Source organism: Pipistrellus kuhlii, unplaced genomic scaffold, assembly GCF_014108245.1.
Source record: "Pipistrellus kuhlii isolate mPipKuh1 unplaced genomic scaffold, mPipKuh1.p scaffold_m20_p_6, whole genome shotgun sequence".
NCBI classification, from domain to species: Eukaryota; Metazoa; Chordata; class Mammalia; order Chiroptera; family Vespertilionidae; genus Pipistrellus; species Pipistrellus kuhlii.
Genome location: NW_023425562.1, coordinates 74249681 through 74262210, shown reverse-complemented (window position 1 = coordinate 74262210; position 12530 = coordinate 74249681). Strand labels below are relative to the sequence as shown.

The 12530-nt window shown below is 42.5% G+C and overlaps 1 long non-coding RNA gene across 1 annotated transcript; it reads right to left on the bottom strand.

The window, feature by feature from the left end:
- Positions 1–6834: 6834 nt before the first annotated feature.
- On the bottom strand, positions 6835–8751 carry LOC123651505. The gene is made up of 2 exons (XR_006740278.1): positions 7615–8751; positions 6835–7335 (listed from the first exon to the last, which is right to left on the bottom strand). It is a non-coding gene; the product is annotated as an uncharacterized LOC123651505 (long non-coding RNA).
- Positions 8752–12530: the final 3779 nt, after the last annotated feature.

Sequence of the window (12530 nt, the reverse complement as noted above, 5' to 3'; positions counted from 1 at the left end):
CATGACCTCATGGGCTCACCTAATGCAACCCCTTTCCAGCCCCCATCCCAGATTCCTCTACCCTCTCTGACCTCCTGTCTTATTACTCTTCATTTCTCTCACTCCCCTTCAGACATATTGGCCACCAGTCCATTTTCCAATGCACCAAGCATACTGCCACCACAGGGCCTTTCCTCTGGCTGTCCTCTCTGCCTGGAACATCTTTTCCAGGCTAGCCATATGGCTCATTTCATCGCCTCCTTCAGGTGTCATCTTAGCAACCCCTTTAGCTGACAACCCTGTTTATAATAACAACCTCCCCACCCCCAACACACACACATACACAAAAGTCTCATAACCCTTCCCCTTTTCTGCTTTATTGTTCTCCATAATACTTACCACCTTCTGACACACTTTATTATATTTATTTATTTTGATTATTATTTATCTCCCTCCAATAGAATGTAAATTTCTCCCTCCGGTAGAACATGAATTCAAAAACTGAAAAGCCAAGAGAACAAAGACTGAAAAAAAAAAACCACAGAATATTCAAGGACTGTGGAACAACTAGAAAACATAACCATAACGGGAACACAAGAAACATGAGAGAAAAGAACAACAGAAATATTTGATACCATAATAACTGAGAATTTCAGCAAAGTAATGCCAGGCACCAAACCACAGATCCAGGAAGCTCAGATTAATACCAAAAAACTAGACCTAGCCATAAAACAAGTCAAACTACAGAAAAATCAAAGATAAGAAAAAATCCTGACCTGCAAGAAACCAGAAGAAAAAACAGGTCAATGATAGAGGAACAAAGATAAGAATTACATTTGCTTTCTCCTCAAAAACTATGCAAGCAAGAAGACAATGAAGTAAGATACTTAAAGTGTTGAGAGGAAGAAAAAAGCCAGCAACCTATAGAATTCTGTACCCTGAAAAATTATCTTTCAAAAGTGAAAGAGAAATAAAAACTTTTTCAGATAAACAAAAATTGAAGGACTTTGTTGCCAGCACAAAGAATGTTAAAAAAAGTTCTTTAGAGAGAGAGACAATGATATAGGTCAGAAATTTGAATCTATATTTAAGAAAAAGTAAGACCATCAAGAAGAACTAAATAAAGGTAAAATAAAAACTTTTCTTTTTCTAATTCTTAATTTCTCAAACAAATAACAATTTGTCCATATTAATACCAACAATGTATTCAATTTTTTTATATATCTTGTGTATGTAATGTATATATGTTTATGTATGCTATATATTGATATAAGTGAAGTGAGTGACAGAAATGATACAAAAGACAAGAAGGAGAAATTAGAATTCTTTTGTTTTTACTAGGTACTACACTACCCATGAAATGGTATGGTGTTATTTGAAAGTGGATTTATATTAGTTGTAAATGTACATTGCAAACACTAAGGCAACCACTAAAATGGTGTTTAGAAAAGTATAATTAATTTGCTAAGAAAGGAGAGAAAAATTGAATAATAAAATGCTCAATTAAAACCACAAGAAGCAGGGACCGGTTTGGCTCAGTGGATAGAGCCTCGGCATGCGGACTGAAAGGTCCCGGGTTCGATTCCGGGCAAGGGCATGTACCTTAGTTGCTGGCACATCCCCAGTAGGGGGTATGCAAGAGGCAGCTGATCGATGATTCTCTCTCATCAATGTTTCTAACTATCTATCTCTTTCTTCCTCTCTGTGAAAAATCAATAAAAAATATATTTTAAAAAATTAAAATTAAAAGAAAAACCACAAGAAGCAGAAAAAGAATGGAAGACAAAAAATAGAAACAAAGGCAACAAATAAAAAGCAGTAACAAATATAACAGATATTAATCCAATATGCAATAATTATTTTAAATGTCAATGTTCTAAACATACCAATTAAAAGACAAGATTGTCAGAATGGATCAAAAAACAAGACCCAATGCTATATACACCACATACACACATGCGCGCGCACACACACACACACACACACACATGCACACACCATGGGCTGTGAGTGCAAGTCTTTGCAGATGACTAGTGAGTTTACACAAAAAGCTGGCCTCACTGTACAGGTTTGAAAAACGCACACAGACTTGAACAGTTAGCACCCTCCAAAAGAAAGCAAATGAGAGGCTGTCAGCACCTGAACCATCCAGCCAGTATGGCTCAGTGATTGAGCATTGACCTATGAACCAGGAGGTCATGGTTTGAGTCCCAGTTGGGGCACATGCCCGGGGTTGCAGGCTCAATTCCCAGTAGGTGTACAGGAGGCAGCGATCGATGATTCTCTCTCATCATTGATGTTTCTATCTCTCTCACCCTCTCCCTTCCTCTCTCTAAAATCAATTTTATTTTTTATTTTTAAAGAATCTTAAGAACCTTAATCTTAAGAACCTCCCCTTCTTCCCAAAGGTAATAAGAAATGTGGACAGACGCTCCCATAGAAAAGGCCTGGGAAAGCCTCTGAATCCCTAGTGGGCTGGCAGGTAAATATTTTTTTTTCCCCAAAGGTCACTGCTTCTTCAAATCTGGACAACAATGCAAATTCTTAAGGAATGAAATAAAAAAATCAAGAAACACAATAATTTTCATGTAACTGACCCGAAAGATATGGAGATCTATAATTTCCTGATAAATAATTCAAAATTACTGTTTTAAGGAAGCTCAGTGAGCTATAAGAAAACACAGAAAGACAAATCAACAAAATTTAGAAAACAATACAAGGAGATAGAAATCATAAAAAAAGAACTAAACAGAATTCTGGAGCTAAAGAACACAATCAATGAAATTAAAAACACAGCCAAAACCGGTTTGGCTCAGTGGATAGAGCGTCGGCCTGCGGACTGAAAGGTCCCAGGTTCGATTCTGGTCAAGGGCACGTGCTTTGGTTGCGGGCATATCCCCAGTACGGGGTGTGAGGAGGAAGCTGATCGATGATTCTCTCATCGATGTTTCTCTCTATCCCTCCCTCCTCCTCTCTGTAAAAAATCAATAAAATATATTTAAAACACACACACACAATGAAGAACATAAGCAGGAGACTTAAATAACCCAGAGAATGAATTTCTGAACTCAGAGACAGTTCATCTGAAAGTATCTTGTCAGAGGAGTGCAATGAAAAAGAGTGAAGAAAGCCTACATAAATTATGGAATATCATCAAATGAAACAATTTATGCATTATGGGAGCCCCAGAAGGAAAAGAGAAGGAGAAAGGGCAGAAAGTTTATTTAAAGAAATGTGGCTAAGAACTCCCAAATCTGGGGAGAGATATAGACATATAAGTTAATAAAGTTTATATGTTTCCAAATATATTTGACCCAAAGAGATCTTCTCCAATACACATTATAACAAGACAGTCTAAAATTAAAGACAAAGAGAATTTTGAAGGCAGCACGGGTGGAAAAAGAACTTGTTAAGATTAATATACAAAAGTCAACCTCTTCCTACATATCAATCATAAACAAGTGAAATTTGAAATTTAAAAAACAATTCTATTTACATTAGCACACCAAGAAATTAAATAGGTGTAAATCAACAAGTATATATGTGATCTATATAAGGAAAATACAAAAGTATGATGAATAAAATTTAAAAACTAAATAAATGGAGAGATTTTCTATGTTTATGGATATGAAGACTTGATTTTGTTAAAATGTCAGTTGTTCCCAACTTGACCAATGGATTCCATGCAATCCCAGTCAAAATCCCAGCAAGTTATTTTGTGGATATCAACCAACTGATTCTAAAATTTATATGTAGAGCTTTGCACAGTGGCAGCATCATAGCCAATGAGGTTTATTCTAGGTGCAATTATTGCTTTAAAAAGAGAGAGAGAGAGAAGAGAAAATAAAATAAAATTTATATGAAGAAGTAAAAGATCCTGAATAGACAACACAATATTGAAGAGGAGCCAAGTTGGAGAACTGACATTACCCAACTTCAAAGCTTAACTATACAGTAAAGCTGCAATAATCATTCACTAACCTCATACTGGCACCTTCATGTCAGCTGTGGGTAAGTATTGCAATCCTGAGATAAATTAAGACATTCTTGCCTCCTTTATTTCCCCTTCCTTCCTTCTTTTCTTCTTTTCTTCTTTTCTTCCTTTTTTCCTTCCTTCCTTCCTTCTTTCCTTCCTTCTCTTTCTTCATTTCACCTCCTTCACATCTTCCTTCTTTCCATAACATCTATTGAGAATGTCATGTGCTGGGAATTCCAGGGGCAGTCCAGTGAATTCCACAGACCCCTTCTCAGAATAATAATTTTAATTGCATAAAAAATACATAGGTTTACAAAGGAACCATACATTATTGAAATTAAATTATTAAAATGTTTTTTAATATGTGATATAACCATATGTTCTTATCAAAATAATAAGCTCTAGCCCTAACTGGTTTGGCTCAGTGGATAGAGTGTTGGCCTGAGGACTGAAGGGTCCCAGGTTCGATTCCAGTCAAGGACATTACCTTGATTTCAGACACATCTCCAGTAAGGAGTATGGCAGGAGGCAGCTGATTAATGTTTCTCTCTACCCCTCTGCCTTCCTCTCTGTAAAAAATCAATAGAACATATTTTTTTAAAAATAACAAGACCTAGCAATGGATATAATAACAAGATCTAGCAGTGGGTATAGTAATCATAATTTCAAGCTAGTGAAGAGCATAAATGCCACTTTGAGCTATCTACAACAGCTCTAATCTATGATTTTTATTAGTGACAATGTCACAAGTACTGCTAATACTACCATAATTTGTTGCCTCTATTCATAACTGAAGGAAGGACAACATTTCAGTTAGAAATCAGACCCACCCAAGTTCACAGACGGATCCCTGCATTAGGTGAAATCTATTTCATGGGTCATAGCACTCTTTTAATCAATGAATAATTTAGACAAACTAGGCCAGAATGAATAGATCAGGATGCAATGCTCATAATAAAGGTGAGTATAGACTTATGAAACTTTCATTTCAAGTGTGTGTGTGTGTGTGTGTGTGTGTGTGTGTGTGTGTGTGTGTGTGTATTACAGGTCATGATGCTAAAATACTTCCTGCAACCCATGGTTAGAAATATCTGAGAAGGCAGGCCCAGCACAGCCACTGCCACATTGCAAATGCAAACATCCTAGTCCTTCCCTCTGGGCCCCAGTCAGCCTTGGTTGGCCCCTCTGCCCTTCTGCCAACACACAGGACCCAAGTTCAAAAAAGGCTGTGTTGTCAGTGGCTGCACAATTATTTCTGCCTGCCTCCGGGAGAGGAGCAGGTGTAGCGATGCTCATGTCCTGAGCTCATCGCCTGTCTGGGAACATGCCCCTCCTGATGGCCACATGTTCCCCCAGCAAATATGAGGAGGGCTGTTTGTGAGGAGCCAGCTGGCGGCATGTCTGGAGGTGCCAGGATGCAAAGGTCTGGGGCTAATTAAACCGCCTCGAGACACTGTGGGGAACTCAGGCCAGGCAGATATTTCTGAGCTTTTCTGTATGTGTGTTCTTCCTATTCCCAATCCTGGATATCAAAGGAGAGAGTTCGGGAAGGGATATTGGAACCAGAAAAACAAAAGGTCTAAGACAGTGTTTCCCTAAGTGTGGTACGCGTACCCCCAGGGGTACAGGAAGAGTTTGGTGGGGGTATACTTTGCACCGGAGTTTGGTGGGGATATACACTGCACCGTGCTTAGCTGCGCCTAATTCTACGTTCTCATGAGTACGAAGGGTACTCAGCGTTATGAAAATTATAGAAGGGGTACACATATGTCAAAAGTTTGGGAAACACTGGTCTAAGGGAATCTACTCTTTGGTCTCCAAAGGGGAAGGAGGCCTGACACTCTGCAGATGTAGGTTGAGGGAACAAATTCTTTGTCTGTCGGATTGTTGGCACGGAGCCTTGTGTAATCAAGAGGAAATTATTAAAGGGGAAGGTGGGCTTGGAGGGATTTCAAACTGCAGCTCAATCCAGTGGTTTAGAAGAAAAACATGGGTGTCTGAAGCAGCTGAGGTCAAATTCTGGCGACAATACTTCCTTGCTGTGTGACCTAGGGCAAGCCATTTTCCCTCTCTGAGCCTTGGTTGTCTAGTCTGTAAAATGGAAAAATAATGTCATCTACTTCAAGGGACTGCTGGAGGGTTTCAGTGAAAAGATATAAAATACTTAGCCCAAGGCTTGAATACCGTGAGAGCTCAATTATGGAAGCTCTCGTTGTTACCATAATTATTATTCCCACTGCGGCCTGGTGTCTACATCTGTTCCTTAATGAGATTTATTGTCCAGGCTTGCCTTCTCACAATGCCAGAAATCTTGAGACATAAAACCATACTAGTTAGCATTTATTGTGTGCCAGGTACAGTTCCGGGCACCTCGCATGCATTTGCTAATTAATTCTTAGCAGCAATCCTATGTAATAAAACCTATGGAATTACCATTATGGGTGCCATATGGGTGCCATCATGAATTTGTCATCAACAACAACTGTGAAGTTGTCATCATTCTTATCTTACAGATGGGGAACCGGTTATCTATTGCCGCATTAACCAGCTACTCCAACACCTAGTGGCTTGAGACAACAATAAGCATCTGTTACCTAACCGTTTTTGTGGCTCAGGAATTCAGGGGTGGCTTAGCGGCACCTGAGGAGAGACAGTCAGGATGTTGGCCAGGGCTACCGTCATCTAAGGCTTGACTGGGGCTGGAGGATCCCCTTCCAAGGTGGCTCCCTCACATGGCCGGAGGTTGACGTGAAGCTGTTGGTGTGCATTCTTAGTTCTTCCCAGAAAACCTTTGCGGTGTTTCTGGAATGTTCTCCCAATATGGCTGAGGGATTCCCTCGGAGTGAGTGATCCCAGAGAAAGACAGAAGCTGCAATGTCTTTATCCCCCCAAGTTTTTTTTATTATGGAAAAACACACATAACCCAAACGTTACCATCTCCAGCCATTGTAAGTGTACAGTTCAGATATTAAGTAGACTCCTATTGTTGTGCAGCCATGACCACCAGTCTTCTCCATAAATTTCAACTTGCGAAACTGAAATTCTGTACCCACTGAACAAGAACTCCTCATCTCCTCTCCCCATGTCCTCTGGCAACCATTCTATCCTCTGTCTCTATGAATTTGACCATTCGAGCTACCTCATGTAAGTGGAGTCCTACTGTCTTTTTGTGACTAACTTATTTCACTCAGCATAAGGTCCTCCATGTTCATCCATGAGGTGGTAGTAGTATGTATCAGAATCCTCTTCCTTTTCTATTGTCACTGTGTCTTTTCACTATCCCACCTTGGAAGTCACACACACTGTCGCTTCTCCAACATGTTATTGTCACACAGGTCAGCCCTCTTCACTGCAGAAGGGACGATACAAGGAAGTGAATTCTAGGAGACAAAAATCATTGGGGTTCATCTTTGAGCCCTGCTATTCCAGAATGGAGTTCCCAGAGGTTTAATGATTTATCTCACATCACACAACTGGCAAGTGACAGACCGGGATTTGAACCTAGATCACATGACATGAGGGCAATGGTGTCCCTGCCCCTCTATCCACACCTCAACATGGCTTCACCTGATGAAGGGAGAGGCACCTGATGAGTGGAGGGTCCCTCAGCAGAAGGTCAGGAGGCCTGGGTTGAAGTTTCAGATCTGGCAGTAACTCACCATGTGACCTCGGGCGAGTCACTGCCCCTGTCTGGGCCTCAGTTTCCTTATTTGTCAGGCAGGGGCAACAATAACTACTTTGCATGATGTTGAGGTGAATAAAGAAAATGAATACATTCAATAAAGCTTAGTCCACAGACAGATATGCAGAAAGAATGCATTTTCTTCTTTTAAGCTTTTTTCAATGTTTATTTACTAGATAATAATCCCATATGGTACCAACTGGAAAGGTATGAAAGATCTGCAAGAAAAATACCCCTCTCACTCAGTCTACCAGCCATCCAGTCTCCCTCTCCAGAGGCAACTACTGTTACTAGTTTCTTGTTGAAATATCACAGTTCTTTATTTTCTTAAACCAACCTAATTCCCAAGAACCTGCTGAGCCGGGGAGTCTGGGTCCCACCTGGCACCAAGGCATGGAGGGGGAAGGAGGACAGGGCCTTCTAGTTATCATTCACTTACCTAACCACCTTAGTGACTTTGGGGATACTCCTTGTCCCGGGCATGTAGAACCCTGAGAGCCAACTGGAGGAGCTGGGATTTGAACTCAGGTCTGGAGCCCGAGTTCTGAAGCATTTCATTCCTCCACTGAGTTTCGGAACTGACTCCTGGCAGCATGAGAGAGAACATCAAAATTGCAAGCATGCAATTGCCCCACAATAAAGAATAGCACTGCCTCTTGCTGGAGTGATACGCATGACTTAAAGTTGTAACCATGGGTAATGTGAAGCTATTAGAAATTCTTCAGCTATCATGTAAAGTTAAAATAAATAATTCTACACACAGCCGAGGCACTGAAGAGGTTTTGCCGACCCCTTCCCGCATCAAAAGCAAGACCAGGTGTTTCTTCTGGGCTCCCACACCTGCTCCGTCACAGCCCTTCCATCACCAGGCTCTTACCCCCTGGTCTTAGGTGATCTAGTTAACCAGAAGATAGGAGAACCAGACAGCCTGAGTTCCAGTCCTGGCTCCTCTACTTTCTAACTTATGTGACCTTAGGCAAGTTACGTCACGTCCCTGTGCTTTATGCGCTGGACCTGGTAACAATAGTCCCAAGAACTATAGTGAGGACTAAAAAACGTGTTGCCTTGTAAAGTCCTTGTCACAGTCCCTGAATGTTAGTTACTGTGGCTTGTCCCTCACCTTGTCAAGCAGGGTGAACGTGGAGTCTTCTGAGAGCCGTGCTCAGCCCTTGGTGGCTTTAAGCCAGGGAGCAACGTGGTCCTCACGTCCCAGAGCCTCCCAGACAATGAGAATAGTCCCAGCCTACACCGGGAGGCACCTGCTCATTTAAGGCAAGGTCCGAACTCAGCCTGGAGCAGCCCGGCCTGGATCACTACATCCATCCATCCATGTCTCTGCCTCCTTGCAAGCCAGCCAGACTCGAGACCCCATTAATATAAATGAAGCCCTTTGCTGACTTGATTTCCAAATTAGTCCAGCCGATCAAGATCTCTATTCCGGGAAATGTGAAATTTATGTAATGAAAATTAAAAGAGAAACTGGAGAGGCAGCTCCTTAAGTGCCTTCTTCCCGGGTGAGTGAGCCAGGTCTATGCCTCTGGCAGGAGATGGATGGAGGCGCCACCCGAGGCTGCTGCAGCCTGTGACCCGCAGGGAGGCAGGGAGCACGTTGGCTGCAGGCTGAGGGTAAAGCCCTCAGACCCCCTTTCTTCCCTCAAAAACAAGAGCCGGGATAAATAATAGCTCATGTTCACTGGTAGATGCACAGCCCTGTTCTAAGCACTTTAGTTTCACTGGTTTATCTCACTTAACCCTCACAACAATCTGAGGGGTCAGGCAATACTCTTTTCCCCATTTTCAAGATGGGGAAGGAAAACTGAGGCTTCTATTGGAGTGATTACTTGATCAAAATCACCCAGCAAAAATAGTGGCCCAAATGGGACTCAGGTCTTTTCTCTTTTAACCCCACAGACCTCCTTGTCCAGAACTCAGACAATGTGGAATAGAAGAAAAGCTCTGCAGTCAAAGAAACCTGGGTTCAAATCCAAGCACCAGCTACTGACCTGCTGGGTGACCTTGGACAAGCCACTTCCCTCCCTGCGGCTCACCTCCTTCATCATCATAGCCCTTTCGCCACGGGGTTAACGTCTGAATTACAGGAGATGACACGTAGATATCCCAAGCACAGGATTTCAGATACTCTCTCAAACTGTTGTGTGTGTTTTTTAAAGAAGGGAAAATGTAACCTCTTAGAACGAAGAAGTATGTTCTTAGGGTAATGGTTCAGGTATGGTTAGATCCAGGGGCTCCAAAGATGTCATAAGGGCTCAGTTGAGTGTGTGTGTTTTCCTCTCTCTCCACATAGTAGACCCTCACTAGGAGCTCCAGGGAAATGGCACTATTACAGCTAGAAATGTCAGTTCAAAAAGAGCTTTTTTTTTTTTTTTTTTTTCCCCCAACAGGGCAGCAAAAGTCCCAGGACTCACTCTGATTGGACCACCTCACTCTGATTGATCCATTGGTTATGGATCATATACTCATCCCATAACCAATCTCTACAGCCCAAGGGATGGACTATGTTGATTGGGCCACCTGGGTCACACGCCCACCGCTGGAGCTAGGGGGAAGGCTGCAGAAAGCCTCAGTTGAACCACTTATGAACGCTAACACTACAGGTGGAGAGAGTAAACATTGACAAGGGATGTTGCTTAAGAAGGCAGGAGGAAGTGACCTCATAACCGGCGGCTGCAGGTCCAGCCTCCAGCTCCTAGAGGGGCAGCTCTCAGACTTGGGTCTGACCTTCTGCATGCAGTGAGAGTAGAAAAACTAGCAATAATAATAATATATGTCCTAGCCCTAGCCAGTTTCGCTCAGTGGATGGTGTCAGCCTGTGGACCAAAGGGTCCTGGGTTTGATTCCGCTCAAGGGCACGTACCTTGGTTGCAGGCTCCACCCTGGTCCGGATTCGTGCAGGAGGCAACCAAACGATGTGTTTCTCTCCCTGGAAGTTTCTCTCTGTCTTCCCCTCCCTCTTCTCTTCCTAAAAATCAATGAAAAATAATATCCTTGAGTGAGGACTAACAAAAAATAATTTTTTAAATATTAATAATATATTCCCTAGATCCTTCACATATATTAATCAGCCTAATCTTCACATGCAAAAGAGAGGTTACTATTACCATCAACATTTCCATTTCACAGGTGGAAAACTAAGGCAAAGAGCTACTTGCTCAAGGTCAAATGACTATTGACTGACAAAGCTGAAAACATATATGGTAAAGCCATGACCACAACCGCCATGCCGGATGCCCTGTGAATGAGCAAGGGCCTGGGTTCAAAGCCTCTTAGGCATGCTGGGCTGAAGCTCACGTAGAGGGCACTGGAACCCAGCTCCAGCCCCTAGTGGGCAGCACCTGGAAATGTGGACCTACTATGGCAAGATGTTCTAATTTTCCCAAAGACATCAGAGTTTTATGTGAACTCTCCCGACTTCAAAATGTGGACTCTTTTGTTTAATTGAAACATCAGGCAATCCAATAAATCAGCATCATTCTCGATGTCTATGTGGGATCAGCTATGGAATTGGCAGGGCCCAGTGAAAAATGAAAACTCGGGGCCTTTTGTTAAAAAATTATTAAGAATTTAAAGACAGCCCTGACCAGTTTGGCTCAGTGGATAGAGCGTCGGCCTGTGGAATGGAGGGTCCCAGTTCGATTCTGGTCAAGGGCAGGTACCTTGGTTGCGGAGTGTGCAGAAGGCAGCTGAATCAGTGTTTCTCTCATCAATGTTTCTAACTCTCTATCCCCCGTGTGGAGTGTGCAGAAGGCAGCTGAATCAGTGTTTCTCTCATCAATGTTTCTAATTCTCTATCCCTCTCCTTTCCTCTATGTAAAAAAGAAATCAATAAAAATATATTTAAAAGAAAAAAAGAAGAAAGAATTTAAAGACAGTGGCTGCAAAGCATTATACCAAACAACTGACGGTTGCACATCCATGGGGCTAGTCCTGCCCCTAAGTAATCCTACATACTTGTTGAGGCAAAATGGACACGACCCCTACAAGGTGTCAGGCATGGCTTTATAATAAAATAGGAAACCATTTCAAGCACTCACTATGTGCTGCCACTGTGTGTACTCATACATTTAAACCTTGCAGCAGCATTATACTATTATTCCCATTTTCCAGATGAAGACATTGGGGCTTAAGGAAGTGAAATCATTTGGTACGTGATAGAATTATCTGAGGTGTGCAGAGATGAGGGGAAATAAATGGGAAGGGATATAGTTTATTTATCCCTCTTATTAAGAGGGAGAGAAAGATAAGAGGAAATGCAGCCATCCAGGCCTGTCTCCCAAACGGGGTTGCATTCAGGTCTCTGCCACGACCGACCGTATGGAACCTGGGGAGGCCGCCGCAGCCCCGAGAAGGGCCCGTGGTATTTCTGAATCACGGTGCCATCCGCCCCGGCATGGCTCCTCTCCAGCGATCCAATTACTAAATGCAGCCGCATTCTTTAAAAATGTCTTTCCTCTTATGTAATGCAATAGTGACAAACGCCAAACAGATGGTGCTGTGACAAGCTTTTTAAAAGTTGATTAGGAGCTCGTCTTTCAGAATTAATGTATGGGCATTTAAATGAGCTTCAGCTGGCCGCAGAGCTCCACCAAGATCAGTCACTGGATGAACTCATTGGCCGTGCTCACCTCCTTCCAGCCGGGGTTTGACATGAGTGACAGGTGGTCACGTCGACTTGTGAGCCACAGTAAGAAGATACCTGGTTTGGGTGGAATGGAGAAATGCCTTGGGCCTCACAAAAGCCCAAAAAGGTGGAGCCTCTACAATCTATTACCAAGACTGTTTTTTCCCAAAACTTTTACACAGTCTCCGAGAGAACAGACCATCTCACGCTCCTATGGGGGGCCGTTAGTCACAAACCATGTCAGATGTTGCTAT